The sequence below is a fragment of the Silurus meridionalis genome, chromosome 1 (assembly GCF_014805685.1).
Source record: "Silurus meridionalis isolate SWU-2019-XX chromosome 1, ASM1480568v1, whole genome shotgun sequence".
Lineage (NCBI taxonomy): Eukaryota > Metazoa > Chordata > Actinopteri > Siluriformes > Siluridae > Silurus > Silurus meridionalis.
This window is the reverse complement of record NC_060884.1, coordinates 19,181,320-19,198,266: the sequence shown is the minus strand read 5'-3', so window position 1 is coordinate 19,198,266 and position 16,947 is coordinate 19,181,320. Positions and strand designations below refer to the sequence as shown.

Sequence of the window (16,947 nt, the reverse complement as noted above, 5' to 3'; positions counted from 1 at the left end):
AAGACAGTGAACAATGACTTTCTTGGTAGGTTACTGTTTAGATACAAGCCGTTGTAACGCGTTAAATCTGGGTGAAGGGAGAGCTCGCTAACTCCAGTTGCAACAGAAATCATATAAGCACAGACAGGTTTCCAAAACTCGTGCTTTTTTATTTTTCTTGTCAACAGCGTTAAGGGTTAGTCAAAGAAACTTAGAAATCAGCATCAGAAAATAATGACATAATCCTCGTCTTGCACACACGCAGTAATACCGGAAAAAATGCAGAGGCATGCTATTCCTAAAATACCGCTATGCTCCTAAAGAAAGCGCAACATATTTCACCCGTTACACAGTGTGTATCATGTCTTTTGTTAAAGCCTGTGTAAAGTACATTAGTGTAGACACCTGTGGCTTATAGACAAATGCGGCTTATTTATGTTAAAAATACAAATATTTGTAAAATTCAGTGGGTGCATCTTATATATGGGTGCGCTTTATAGTGCGGAAATTACAGAAAGTAGATTTTTCTTGTATCAGTACTTTACTTCACAATTTATTTTTTTGGTTTCATTTATTAAATATTTTACACAAATATCTGTACTTCTTACATTTTCAAACCAGGCTCTTTGCTTTAGTTTTAATCTATATGGTGACGTGATCAATTCTCACTGTGCCGTTTTTAGCCAATCAACCTATTTCTTGTCATTGTGCAGCTTTTTCAATCTACCACTGGTGTATCATTTCCTCGCTCGCGCACACCACGGATGTAGGCTAGTTTACGAAGCTAACAACTAGCAAGGCAGAAAGCAACAAGAGGTATGGGGTTAATGTGGATGAGACAGAGGGAGTCAGTGATGTAAACAAGACTGAGAACAGAGACATTTCTGAACATTTTCATCTTTTCTCTGCTTGTGTTCTATATGGTGGTCTGGCCTGGCCTGGATATTTGAAATTCTTTTGTATTAATATGTTAATAGGATGTAAGGTCCAGTTACCAGCATGACCCTTAAACAGGTAGAAGTAAAGGCTACTTTTTACTTAAGTACATTGAGAGCCCAAACTTCTTTACTTTAACTTGAGTGAAAAAGTGTAGTCAGTAATTTAGCTTTTACCAGAGTCTTTAAAAACATGAATATCAGTACTTCTACCTGTGTGAAGGATGTGTGTACTTTTGCCACCTCTAGTTCCATTACTGCTTTGTAAAAGAACTGTGAAGTAGTAAATCTCCAAAAAAATTACCTATTTAATTCTTTAGCAAAGGAAACAACAAGTGGGTGGTGGAAATCATAATTTAATCGTAATCGTCTTTAAACTTAGATTTTTTATTTAGTCTACATTAATCTTTTATCTTTCACCTCAATAATGTTTTATTTAACCCCATCAATTGGGTCAAATGATAGCAACAATAGCAATACAATAGCATTTTTGCAATGCAGTAATTGTTTAACATCTTCAGGTCCTAACATGAAAAACCCTACACAAACTGTATGCTGAATAATCTGAATGCTGTGCTAAAACTCCCTCCAAGTTTTTGAAATCCAGTATTAACTTAAATTCACTATATCAGACAAAGCAGATAATATGAGAACTTAAATAAAGTGATAACAGCCAAAACCTGTTGTTCCTGTGATTGGAATTTTATTACACACAAGGATTCAATCTGAATATATTTACAGTAAGAGGTTTGGTAATCCCTGCATTGTTTTAAATGCCAACATTTCGGATCAAGTTTATAACATTGAGTTTGTCGCAGACATGAACATTTAGGGTCAGGTTTGAGTCTATTGAGTCTGTACCAGTCTTACAACCACATAAAATAAAGAAATCCAGACTTGGTCCCACCAGCAAGAGTTTATGCCTAATATTACATAGTTATATACAATCCTAATGGAAATGTTCATGTCAGTTGAGCAATACTGTGAATGCATTATTTTTTACTGTACTTTCTTTTATAAAGACAGTGTGAATAATAATGTTAATACACTGTCAACACTAAATAACAACATTGTAAAACTACTAAGAATGTAATGAAATGCAGGAAGAAAGAAAATATTGGAAGAGTTTAATCAAAATCTTGTAAAGCTTAGTTTTTAAATTTGCTCTGCACAATGTAAATGACAACAAAGACAAACATATATTGTCAGATGGAAAACAATTCCTCACAGTTTTTACAGTTATTAAGTATAGCACATAGACACAGTCTAGCTGTGTTAAAGCTGTTTAAATATTGAAAAGACAGCAACTACTATGATACAGTCACAGGCAGTAATTTAAGTATATTGCACAGTGTTAGAATACACAATACACGAAATAAGAGCCTTAGAATACTTGAAGATACTATGAGTAGAAAAAGTGTGTCCTTACCTACAAATGTAACAGTTACAAGCATGCAGTTCCTATACAGCAAACAATCTGAGTAAAATGCAAATTCCTTTTAACGGCACTAATTTCATTAACACGCGATTGATGCAGCACGCATTTATGTTTGACAGTTTTTATTAAAATTATTAATGAAAAAATATGAAAGAGGAGAAGTTAAATCTTTCAACACACATTTATTCATGATGTAATTTCTTTACTCAGATATAAAAAATAAATAAATAAATAAACTATTTTTAATCACTAAACATTTGTTTTACTGAAACGTCAAGTCTCAAATCGAGCACCAAAATTCACCATGATGCACACATTCGGCAATTAAAACCGCCGGAAAACAAAGCAAAAGTTCCGTTTGGTGTCCTGCAGATTTACATAATTAAAAACACTATAATTACTTATTTTATATAATATTTTGTCTTCATGCTCTATGTTAAGTCTGGTTTCACTAATAATAAACAGTATATATATATATATATATATATATATATACACAGTACAGACCAAAAGTTTGGACACACCTTCTCATTCAAAGAGTCTTCTTTATTTTCATGACTATGAAAATTGTAGTCACTTTGAAGGCATCAAAACTATGAATTAACACGTGGAATTATATACATAACAAAAAAGTGAACTGAAAATATGTCATATTGTAGGTTCTTCAAAGTAGGCATCAAGAGAATGCCAAGAGTGTGCAAAGCAGTAATCTAAGCAAAAGGTGGCTACTTTGAAGAACCTACAATATGACATATTTTCAGTTGTTTCACACTTTTTTGTTATGTATATAATTCCACATGTGTTAATTCATAGTTTTGATGCCTTCAGTGTGACTCTACAATTTTCATAGTCATGAAAATAAAGAAAACTCTTTGAATGAGAAGGTGTGTCCAAACTTTTGGTCTGTACTGTATATATATATATATATATATATATATATATATATATATATATATATATATATATATATATATTAGGGATGCACCGAAATAAAAATTCTTGGCCGAAACCGAAAACCGAAAAAGGAGGAAAGCAAGGCCGAAAACCGAAAAAAACGAAACACCGAAAAAATTATGGCAATTATTATTACTATTGCATTTATGGCTATGACTGTGTACTAACCTTACTAAAATCAAGGCATTTCAATTGCATAAATTAATATTAAAGTTTCAAAGAATTAATCAATGACAAATTATGAAAATATTTATTTATAGCACATTGCAACAATGCACAGGTCCCCTGGTGGTCTAGTGGTTAAGATGCAGCGCTCCCACCGCTGCGACCCGGGTTCGATTCCCGGTCAGGGAACCATCCCCAGCCACTCTCAGTGCCGGTCCCAAGCCCGGATAAATTGGGGAGGGTTGCATTAGGAAGGGCATCCAGCGTAAAAACGTGCCAAATCAAATGTGCGGAGGATCCGCTTTGGCGACCCCTAACGGGAGAAGCCGAAAGAAAGTTTATTGCAACAATGCACAGGATAAAATAAATTAAAATTTAGTCTTAAATGTTTAACTTAAATGCACTTGTGTACATTAAATAATAATGTAAAGGCCCTCTGGCCTGCTGAAAGGTTGTACAATTAAATATGTTCTTTCATAAAAACAAAGTGCATTCAGAACAAGTGCAACTGCTTAAAGATACAACAATACAACACTATCACTGGGAAGCTTCCTGCCTTTTTAAAAACGTCCACCACAGACGGAGTGCGCATGTTTGGAGGAGTTTTGCTTTTCTGTGCGTTTGCGTTCCTCTGATATTCAGCATAGCGATCGGGATGTTTGGATTTCAAATTAAACCCGACGTGGAGAAAGTATTTGCAGACGAAATTTCGGCATTACATGTTTTGCAAATCGCTATCCGTGGGTCTTTCTCAGATAAACTGAAATACGTCCACACCGCAGACATGTTGTTTTAGACATGCACGTGCGGGCCGCGGTTTCTGTTTGCGTCATCACAACAAACTGTTTCGGCCGTGTTTTTTCGGTGATCAAAGTCTTTCGGCCGAAAACCGAAAATGCACTTTTGGGCCATTTGCGGCCGAAAATGTTCGGTGGCCGAATATTCGGTGCATCCCTAATATATATATATTTTAGTCATGCTCAGATCAAGAGTCGGAGACCAGAATACAGTCAGTACATTTTATTTGCCGTAGTACACAGGTAGATGGTTGTGCAATGGTTGCTGAAATGTGAGGGGTGTACTTAATTTTGTGAGATACTTCAAATCATACATTTGTTCAAAAGATTTCTTTGAAGATTAAATTGAGTGGACTATTTTATTTTGTTTTGGAACTTGGAGTCCAATGTTTACTTTCTCTATATATTTCATTAATAAAGTACAAAAATAAATGTTTTCATTCTTTTTATTTTAACTACAAAATCTAAACATTATCATTTATGTTTTTAAAAGTTTTTTTAAATGTCTTTGCTAATGCATGCTGCTGTTCTTATCACACAATCATTAAATTCTGCAAAGAATTTAACACAAAATAACAGATTACTCTAAAAAAAATCTCTGCATACATCCAAACATTTCAATACAAATATATTTACTGTATTCAGTTGGAGTCTCAGACTCTGACTCTGAGTGTCAATAATTTGTTTATTTGAATGGATTTCTTGATTTTTTTGTAGATGACACCAATTATAATAAAGATTCATGAGGATTTCTCCAGGGTCACAACACCACAAGTGCACTTGGGTAAACAGCAGCTTTCTAGGAAGTCAAAATTGCTTCCACTGTCTCTATCCTGCTTGGTCAGCAAATTTTGCAGCCTCCAGTGCACTTCACTGTGCCTCCAGTGTGCCTTTCTGTAGGCTTTTTATAATGTCCTCTTTTTAAAATGGCCAATGACCAAATGCTCCCTCAATTCATTTTCTCAGCCCTGCAGCAATCAGCAACTTGTCAGTATGTCAGCTAGCATTATTAGTAAATTCCACCATGGGAAGACAGGACATCAGATGAGCCTTAGGGTTGATGTGAGGTATAGCTTTGAGCCCACTCTTTACTGGAAAAAGAAGTGAGAGAATATGATGCAACTTATCCTTAGGATGTATATACTGCAACAATGCTAGGTAGCTATAAATGTGATTAAAGCAGTACAATCTTTCATTTGGGGCTGTAATGACATATATTGTGGAACATTTTTTTGTCAACGGGGTTGAGAAGCTTTATTTGTTCTAAGGTGTTCTTAGAAATGCCACCTTGGCATTGTAGTGACTAGATTCTGGTCAAATAGTGGTGATTTATTATTTTTTTTATCCACATGGACAATAATCTACACTGTAGACTGTTTGACTCTTGCTGATTTCCATTAGGAAGCTCTATAAGCTGAAGCAGTTAGTGTATAAGTGTCCTGACAGCCCAGGCTTCAAAAAGAAATTGGTGTCCCTCTCATCTTCGTGCCATTCCTTTGACAAGAAGATGAATTTCAAAGTTATACCTCTCACCATACTGCTGAACTCTTAGCTTCCTTTGCATTGTGCTGCTGATCTCTGGGGACTTACTTACTGCCAGGCATCACAGGGTTTAGAAGATCAAAACAAGGATTAAAGTGGCTGGCAGGCCTTGGTGCCAGAGTGGAGGCGGCATTGGCACACTGGTACTTGGTTTCTGTAATAATCCAATGATTAAACTTTACTGAATCCTTGTTTCTATCAAAATTCTAGGTTTATACACTTCTTATGCCTTCACCACATTCTCTATTTTGGATTTTAAAAAGGAAAATATATAATGGTTGTATGGTATTTATATTGGCTAACCAACTGCAGTCGAAACTGAAACACAGAGATGAGTGGCAGGGCCAAGACGTTTCCAAAGTTTTAAATCCAGAGAGCACATTTGAAAGCAGGGCCTTCTGTTGTTGTTCTTATGGAAGCTGAAGTTTATTTGCACAAAGTGGTCTTCATGGCTGGCTTTGACTGTCCACTTCAATAATACTTTAGTTGCTAATAAAAACCCCTGTAAAGCCCTCAGTAAAATCCATCTAAACAAACAAAGACAGAATAAACTTATTTGTCACTACTCTTATAGTGAGTCTTGTATTTAAAATGCATTCCAATTATTGCATTTTATATGTATTTATTTATTGGTTGAAAAAAAAAAAAACACAATTTATGACAATATTATGACTGAAATGAGATTCTGGTAGTATGCCTTTTCTACTGTGGCTGAAAAACCTCTCGATAAATCCGCTACATAGCAACCACAAAATTCATATCTTGCGACTAAATGCCACTCAGATAATTAATGTATCTGTTAACATCAGGAGAAAAAAATCTCTAGAAGAAATTATTTTATTTATACAATCAGTACAGCATTTAAAATAATACATTTATTTAGCAGATAACTCCATCTATGAATAATTCTAGAATTTAGAAAATAGATGATATAAATATTCCTATATTGCAAAAGTTAGCTGTCTCATATCAGTTAAAGTGATGATATCCAAATAAGGTTACTGGGATAATAAGGCAAACATGTAATGACTAGAATTCCATATTTGGGTTATTAATTAAGGCTTAGACTCTTACTTATGCTCTAATTAACCTGTGGAGCCACTAAGCTAACACATTGGTTAATTTTATTATTATTTAGCCATGAATTAATATATTTAGGCCATGATTTAAAACTTTTAGGTCACAAACTAAGCACATTTTAGTCATGAATTGTGTCATTTTAGCCCACACCAGTTAATTATTCGGTAGGAAAAATATATATATTTTTTATCATTCATGTTAGATGTCACAGGATAATGGTGTGTCCGTGTTGCAAAAACAGTGATTTCAGTATATGTTTGTGTTTGTCCTAAATTGAAGTAAGATTTGTTATCATTAAAACATCTTCACTGTAAACACGCCACACTGGCATAATAATCTTGAATAGATGCACCAGTAATACTCAAAGCCATGACATTAGAATCTTCTGTTTATTCTTAACCCAGAAGGACTCATATAAGATGCCAAACATTTAATGGTTTGTTGTAAATAAATGTCTGAACCATAGATACTTGAAAACATCTGCAGGTTTTTTTTTTTTTTTGTATACACTGAAATTTCTTTTGTATCAGACCAAAGTGAAAGAAAAAAAGCTTTTCCAAATTAGCATATAACGAATCTGTAGTGGACATCTGCAAGTGCAAGTGAAGTAAACGGCATGATTATATTCAACAACTTGAAATGACTAGAGCACTTCATCCATATTCTTTGTGAATGCTGGTGCAGCGTTTCACCCATGCTCCACTTCTGCTAAGCCTTCATCAAATGCTGAAAATCCAGCCATTCATACCTATTACCATGACAACCTAAGACCAGACACAGGCATTCTGATCCCTCTACCCTACAACATATAGACAAACCCTACAAATTGACAATCTGATGCTAAAGCTGCTCACGTAAAAATTCATTATGCATTCAATACACCATGTTAGTCTGACAATGTATAATGTATTTAATAGCATATCACATATGGAATGCAAATGTGGTGGTTTGATTCTGAAGACAGTGCTGGTTATGATATATGGCCAACGTCTGGTAAATTGGGCAATCTATCCTGTGTAGGAAAATTTTATTTTCATAAAAATAGAGCATTAGAGAAAGCTTGTGAGATGCTTCTCTGGGAAGCACATAGCAAATTCATCTTCACACTACGCCATTTCCACTGAGGCTGACACTCAAGACGTTAAATTAGACCAAATGGTACACCAATTGAGTTGACAGATTAGACCTTCATTAGATGTGATATAAAAATCTGTGTGGGTTTTCCAGGGAAATAAACTCCAGAAGGGCTTCTGAAGTTATTTTAATTAACAGCTGATTAAGTGGGAAATTGTGACATCTAATAGAAAAATAATGAGAGAATAATCAGTGTGCAAAAGGTGAAAGATGATAGGAAGCCTCACTTAGTAAGGTGATGAAAGCGATGGACGCTGTTTTTGAGATTGCGCCGTCATTTACTCGTTCAGCTTTAACTACACAGAATGTTCTCTGTAGAGCACTATAAAGGTCAGCAGGGAGAATGAATAGAATGAATAGAGAAGTAAGTGCTCAGAAGACACATCATTGTGCCCTGCATTTATATAAACAATCTGAATGTTATAAATTACAGAGTAAATGGCAACCACTGTAATAAATACGCCTTTACCTGATGGCTTTATAGATCACTCAACAACATTTTATTATTTATGTTCACTCACAAAGTTGGCTGTTTAGGCATCCATCCCAAAGTACAGTTTACACTAAAATAAATTGCTCGGCATTGTCATAGTGCATCTGTTGTGCAAGCAGTCAATATACAGTGCACTATGAATGTAATATTGAAGTATCCAGAGAATATAATTTGTCCACTGGGAATTTTGACAACACTACAAAATACTAATAGTGCACTGAATAAGGAATGGAATCTCAGCAATAGAGAGGCAGAGAGAGAATAAGATGGAGAAAGAGAGATGAAGGGAGGGTTATTTTACAAATCATGTTCAGGCAACATTTTTTGATCAGAAAAAGATACTTCAAATACAGATGGCAAAGTTAGGGAATATACTGTACAGTACATCCCAAATATGCCAATAATTCAATAGAAGAAAAGAGAGAATAAGAATAGAGTGAGAAAAAAAAATGCAGGGTGCTGAAAGATGGCCATCCTCATTATCGTCATAGCAGCAAGGATTTTGAGAGCAGATTGAGAGGTGGAGGGCTGATTAAAGCAATCAAATATGGAAGAGAACTTTGGCTCACTGTCTTTCAAGCAGCACACATACGAAAAAAAAAAAAAAGAGTGACTCCTGGCACTTAAATTTTATTGGAAACCTTTAAGAGACTTTGTAATTTGTGTGAAGTGATGCAGAGAAAAGTCACTGTCGCACTGTCAAGTCAAAAAGTGAAGAATGGATGACCCACCTGCACTAGGATTTATATGTATAAACTATGCAATATTAGTTCCAATCCATTACACCTTTCTCTCTTAGTTTTTTCTTTTTCCTTTTTTTTTTTGAAGGATATTAAAGAACTGATAAATTAGCAGGCATTAGTCTATGCTGAGCTAGTTTACAGGATCAAAGCCAGTCATACACAGGCTAATCTTCCCCACAGCTATGGCAGTCACGGTGAAATTAATGTAACATCTGGAAACCTACACGAAGCTACTCGATAATCCTGACGTGCGAGTGGATTCTGTCTATAGAAAGATCGGTGAGAGACTGGTGGCTGCGATTTCAATTGACTGGATATTTTGTATGTATTTAAGAGCACATTGATAAGAGAAGCACCAGGCTCATCACACAGCGATTAGCCTCGGTGTAACAACACATCAAGATGATGATGGGGTCTGATGGCAGCCACACAAAAGCATGGACACGTAAGTGTTTATGGTTCCTGAAGTGTGAAATTATCGCAGGTTCTTTTGACAGATCCTGGTGTCGAGGGCGACATCGCAACAAAGAGAGGCGTGCAGTTTGACTTGCTTATACCAGCAAGATTGGATGCGCTGCTCACTCAGCAGAAAGGACAGGTTTCATAGAGTGGAGGAGAGCTGTGTGGTTCCTTGTCTGTGAGCACAGTGGCTTCAATCAAGTAGGGCAGCACAAGGTTTAGAGAGATTATGGAGTCTCATTTTCTCTGTGTATTGGTAATAGACTGAGCTATATAGGAAAGTATAACCTATATCATTACCATTTAAATTACATCATCCACCAATAATAATCGAATGTATTAACATTTATAAAATGGAGAATGCGTTCAGTCATTTCCAGTAATGATACTAAAGCCATTTTATAATGTAGATACAGCTGAAGGACTGCCTCTTATTAGTAAACGTCTGTTCAGTAGTAGTGGCCTTTTTTTAAGCTTTTTTTTTTTTACAGCAGCTGACATCAACTAGAGTTTTTTGATTGTAGTATAGGTTCAGCTGATCATTTCATTTGGTGTAGTACTTTTTGTAATTATACCTGGCCCATATTTTGAATTGATTTTGGTATGTAATTTAGACCAGTGTCAATCTTAAGGTACAGTCATTTAGAATGGCAAGCTATAATATTAGAGTGAAAGCCCATAATAAAAGCATACCATTAGTGGTCCATTTTTAGTCATTTGCTTTAAATGTCACTATTTGTCTACTCTGGGGTGTTCCTTTTAAATGCTATACGGTTTACTGGATTTATTGAATCTGCTTCTCTACTGGGAAGCATGTGATAGACACTCAGCTGGCATGTCTCTGCACTGAGTTACTAACACAAGTCTTCTTAGAGACAGGGTGCAGAGTGAGGAAGTGGTCAATTCCAGGAGTTAGCTGTGAGCTTGCAGCCTTACACCTGTCAGCCACTAACTCCTTTCCTGTCTGCAGACAATAATTCCTGTTCAGCCCTGCAGAGATTTTTGCTGCTGCGACAGGAAAAAGCCAGGACTTTCTATTCTCTTTTCATCTAATTCTTCAGGTATCCAAGATTTAGACTGAGACACTGAATAGGGTTGATGTGGCATACCAAATGTGTATTTTTATAGAACAAGGCTGATTAGCACATAAAGGTTGGCTAAGTCTCTTTCCTGTGGTCCGCTTTCTTTCTTGTTCTTTGTTTTTGTCTAGGAAGCTTTATAGCATGTGGTGAGCAGCCACAGTGCCTCAGCTTGCTTCATATTGGTGTCCTGTCAGCGATATAGCCCACCTTAGAGAATTACTTTAATAAGCATTTCATTAAATAAAGCTGGGAGGGTTGACTGAGACTGCAAGCTGAAAAAGTTCTCTAAATGTTCTGTTATTTTTAGTAGACAAATCCAATTAGCACTTCCATTAAAATTGATGAAATGTTCCTCACTAACACTGCGTACCAGATTACTGCATGTACACATTATATCTATAAAAAGCACTCATGCTGTTGTTTCAATCTTTAACGTGCCTGCTTAGACATATTTACATACACAATGTATATGTAATGTATATGTTATGTATATATGTGATACGGAGAAAAAATAATGACCAATATATAATTATTATTTAAAGGCACATTTTAGTTGCAGAATAGTAAGAAGGTTAATTGTTTACTTTCAGAAATTTGTATTGATTTTAGATATTTTTTTTTATATCTACTATTCAGCCCAAGTCTTGTTACTGATCAATTACTTCTAATCTTAATGAAAGAAACATATCTGTGCCTGGCAGTAATTGTTTGCCTTGTGGTATTTATTGACCAACTTAATACAATACACATTTAGTTTATGCCTGTACAATTAGAGCTGGTGTAATGATGCATTTTTTATTGATTGTTGAACTAGATATTTTGCTCCAGTGTATTGGATGCCTGTGTTAACAAAGACAGTAGAATGCAAAAGTCAGGCCAACTGAATAATTTATAGGTCATATTGTTTAACAAAAAGCAGCTTTTCCAGCAGATTATTTCAAGGGCAGCATGCTTTGATTTTAACAAGAGGAAAACTTCATATGGTCAGATTCTTTAAAAAAAAATTATTTCACTCACTATAAATGCTGTTTTGTAAAATGTGATATAGGTGTTTGCACACTGAATAGTGCAGGTCTGTGCTGACTGAAAAGAAACTGGCAATTTCCTTTCAGGCTTGTTTATTCTTAAGAGAAACAGATGGGCTCTTGCTGTGAGTTATTTATGCATTCCAATTTTCTTTATGAAAAAAGTAATTTGTTTAATTTCAGTTATGTTTTCTGTGTCTTTGGGGAAAACTGAAGAAAGCAAAGCAAACGTTGTTCAAGTAAATAAATTTATATGCGTAGAGCATCCGAGTCAATTTTCATTTCCCATACTCAGTCAACCTGTATTTGACCCTTTACACTTCCCACCCATTCTTATATTGTATTATATATTGTATATATTGAAAAAATATATACTTACATATTTGATAAAGATATATAAATATATATATCAGTTTAAGATATGCTTCCCACCTTGTACCCAGGAAAATCTTGTTTGATTTGTACTGAATTTGTTAAGCAGTTTCCAATTTTCCTGAAGGTGTGCTATGGTATCTGGCACCAAGATGTAAGCAGCAGATCTTTTTAAGTCCTGTTAGTTGTGAGGTCTCCATCGGTCAGATTTGTTTGACCAGCACATCCCACAGATGTCAATGTTAATGAGATAATTTTGAGGTCAAATTATACTTTGAGTCAAATTCAGCAAATAATTGATCATTCCCAATCATTCATGTTTGCAGTGAGGCCAGTGACATTAAAGAATACCATTGCCATTGCCATGAGGTGGTGTACTTGATCTGTAAGAACATTTACGTATGTGGTATGTGTCAAAGTAACATCCACATGAATGCCAGTACCCAAGGCTTTGCAGCAGAACAGTGGCCAGAGCATCATAACATTTCCACCATCTTGCCTTCTTCCAGTAATACATCCTGCTGCGGTCTCTTCCCTGGGTAAATGATGCACAAACCACAGACCACTTTTTTTTTATTAATCACTGCATGATTGGGAAAACTTCACACAGGTAAGACCTGCCATCTAGACATCTAGCCATCACAAACTGGTGATTCTTCCAAACCACAAATTCGAGAACTGACTGTTTACTTGCTGCCTAATATATCCCACCATTGACAGGTGCCATTGTAATGAGATAATCAATGTAATTCTCTTAAACTGTCAGTGGTGTTGCTCCAGCTGTCTACATGGCAGCAGAAAGAACATCTGGCTTTGTGTAATAAGAAAGTAAGCACTTTGTGTAATAAGAAATAAGCACCTTGTGAAGAATTGTAAGTGTTTTTATCTCAAAAACACATAAAATAAACATAAACTTTATGCACACTGCTCAAGAATAGAAATGAAATCTTAAGATGGGTGTCACCAGCATTAAATGTCCACAATGTGTACAACATACTGGTCTATTCTCTTTGTCTAGATTGCTAATGATCTTCTTGTTGATTGTGCTTTAGCACACTCACAGATGAACTTGCAAATGCCAAGAGAGTGCGATGGTTCATCTTGTATTTTCTTCCACCTTTATTCCTTTCCCAAAAAGCATCACTGCAAGGCAATTACTGAACTCCTCCTTCTTGTCTGGGGGCAGATGGAGGCTAACACTGATGCATTATATACAGACACACACACACACACACACACACACACACACACACACACACACACACAAACAAACAGAGTAAGAGAGAAAAATGGTGGGTGTTACCCATCAACCTTATTTAGATGTATTTTTCCAAAATGTCGTGCCAAAGTGCAATGAGCAGTAAGCTGTCAAAGATTCCTTTGACGTATTTTTCAAGAAGAATAAGTTGAACTAGTTAATTTATACTGCTTCAATGTATGCACTAGAAAACTGGTGCATTGCTGCGTCCAAAAATGGAATTTGCTCCTCTTCCATTACAATCAAAATGTGTAGTTATAGTCCTGCAACTGCTGGTTCAATAAAGGTTTCAGAAACCTGTTGGTTATCTACTGCAGGAAGATGAAAAATGAGCTATGGAAAGTGGGCCAGCATTGAAAGGTTTTCACAAACGATGTCCCCATTTTCTTCTCAGTGTATAACATTGTAGTAGTCAGGTAAAAGTAGCAACTCAACTGACCTAATACTCTTCTCAAACTTTTTTTTTTGAAAGATAATACTTAAATGCAAAAATAACTTGTTTTTTATAAACCCGAATTATCAGTACGTAATTAATGATTCGGTTTTTAGCATAGTTTTATATATATTTTCACATTTATAAAAGCATGCCCTCTGATTCAGCGATATTATCAAAAACATTCGGTTCTATTTTAGTTCATTCCGCAATTATGCATTTCTGGATATATTAATGGATTTAATTTATTAGGTTGTTCACAGCTTTGATAAAAAAAGAAAGCAAAAAAACAGAAAGGAACTTCATCTAAAATGTCCTTCCAGTCTCTAAGGATCTTTAAATGTGCTTTGCATATGAATAGAAAAATAGGTTTATATGATGACCGATTTAATACCAAAGAGTCAGAAACCATATATTTGATAGATATGAAATTCTCTGACCATACGCAACATCTGTATGCATTACCATGACGTTCATTATTTCCATACATTTATCATGCTGGTTTAAGACAGTTGCTGCACACTGGCTTTGATTTACTCCAGGTTAATTGTTTAATGTACAAATGAATCCATCCATGCACACTTCATTACTGAGCTGTGAAAGGTTGCTCCACTGTGTGCCTGGATATCGACCTTTTCTTGCTCTGCTGATGTAAGGCATTTTTTATACAGTTACATCCCAAACTCCAGAGATCCATGATTTTTTGTGTGTTCAGGCTAGATGTGCATTCCCCTCTACTTTCTGCTGATGAAATATTAACCACCTTCACGGCTTATCTTTGTACAGTATGTGGCAGAGTTCCCACTAGAGAATGACAGTGAATTATTTAGCTCTAAAGATGTGTCTTCCAATTAGGGAGACTAGAATGACAGTTCTGAAGGTCACTACATCATGTCCACATTTTCCTGTACAACTCAGAAGGATTTTTACCCTTAATTTTTATCCAAAAGCTAAAAAGTAAAAAAGTTTTTTTATAATTATTCATTGTGATGTTCTGCATAGCCTGTATATAGCAAGTCTCCAAAAAAGTCTTTATACATAGGGGAAAAATGAGCAATTGTCAATTTGAAAGCAAAATGTTTTTTCATACTTACATTGTTTTTTTTTCATATAGCTTTTAAAATTGCAGTTGACAAAAAAAGAACACAATTAAATCATTCATATGGTTGGATTTGGAAGCTGTCGCTAGGTTGAGATGGACTTGAAACATGACACAGATGCCAAACCTTTGTATGGAGACTTTTGCTACACTCTGTATGTATACATTGTAACACCACTGTAGGCATGTAAGCAGTTGTAGTCTTCTTCTGTTTGTAGCCCATCTGCCTCAAAGTGTTCTGCATTCTGAAGTGTTTATCTACTCACCACCATCTAAAAAGCATTTATTTGAGTTACTGTTGCCTTCCTGTCAACTTGACACCAATCACAGTCTGGCCATTCTCCACTGACCTCTCTCTATCTACAAGGAGTTCCTAATGCTCACTGGGTGTTTTTTATTTTCGGTTTATTTTCTCAGACACTTTTGTGTAGACCATATAGACTGTTGTGTGTGAAATTCCCAGGGGGCCACCAGGTTCTGAAATATTCAAACCAGTCCATCTGGCATCAACAGCCATGTATTGGTCAAAGTCATTGAGATCAATGACCACCCCAGCATTTTAAAGTTTTTTTGTGAATATTAACTGAAGCTATTGAACAGTATCTGTTTATGTGTTGTGCTGCTTGATTGACTGATTGGATAATTGCCTGAGTGCACTGGTGTACTGGGGGCCATTTGTCAGTAATACCACAAATAAAACAAATATGTCACAGACTCACATAGAACCCTTTTCTACAAGGTGACTCTGATGCTTAAATGTCCTACTAAATGATATGTTGAGGAGTTAAACCCAAGACTGCAAACATGATGTTGCTCTGTTTGGGGGTTGGTTGGAAGTCTGGCCAAAAATGTTTGCTTCATATGTTGTTCCCTGTGTTGCAAAAAATATTCAGTGCCACATGGTATTATGTGTATTCTATGTATTAGAGAAACTATATTTCTATATGCATTGGTCATAAATATATAAATATACAAATTATAAATGTCATTATAAATGTATTATTTGTATATACAAAAAATAGACTGCTACTTGATAGCAATATAAAATATATATACATTAAAAATATAGTTTTATTAAATAAATAATTAGATAAATGATTAGATCCCTTTGATCAATGCCTCTTTATAGGGTTTAAATAGTATTTTAACAGATAAATGAGCATTAATTGGTTCATGCAAGCCTGTAAATCTTGCAGATCTATGTGCTAAGACTTCTTCCTTATTTTGTATGAAGAATCCAGACTTTCTTTGTTCTACCTGCTTCTCCGTTGTCATTTGGGTCTTCTGTATAATGTTGTTTAATGTGGTGTAATGTGTATAATGTGCTATAGAGTGCAGATGGATTCCAGGGCTACTTAAATGAAGTTTGCAAAGATGTCAAATTTATCATTAATTATTACTGTTAATATATTGTGTATTCCAGGTTTTTTGCCTTTGTGGCTAATGAGCTTAATCTCAACACAAATTTCAAATTTGTATAGAATAGAATAGCATTTATTTGTCACATATATATTACAGCACAGTCAAACTATTTTCTTCGCATATCCCAACTTGCTCAGAATCTGGGGTCAGAGCGCAGGGTCAGCCATGATACAGTGCCCCAGAGTACAGAAGGTTAAGGGCCTTGCTCAAGGGCCCACAATGGCAGCTTGGCGATCCCGGGTCTTAAATCCCCGACCTTCTGATCAGTAAACCAGCACCATGAAATTGGGGAACACAGGACAAGGAATATGAGACTCTTCAATACAGAATTTCTTCAAACTTTCATGGTGCTGGATTGAACCACAGGCCCAAAATACATGAATTTAAATATATAAATTAAAAATGCTTCAATTGCATATTGGACATAAAATATAGTAGGTGTGTTAAATCATTTTGATGCATCTGGTTTATTAAATATATTTATTTAATTTGACTTTTAAAAATAAACTAATTAGAATACTTTTTCTTTAGTTAAAG

General features: G+C 35.3%; 1 protein-coding gene and 1 non-coding gene across 7 annotated transcripts in view; both read left to right on the top strand.

Annotated features, from left to right (window-relative positions):
• The window catches only part of LOC124383807 (metabotropic glutamate receptor 4-like), a 134,851-nt gene that overhangs the window by 10,941 nt on the left and 106,963 nt on the right, over nucleotides 1-16,947 (top strand). The window lies entirely within an intron of this gene.
• On the top strand, nucleotides 3,588-3,660 carry trnag-ccc. The gene has a single exon. It is a non-coding gene; the product is annotated as a tRNA-Gly (tRNA).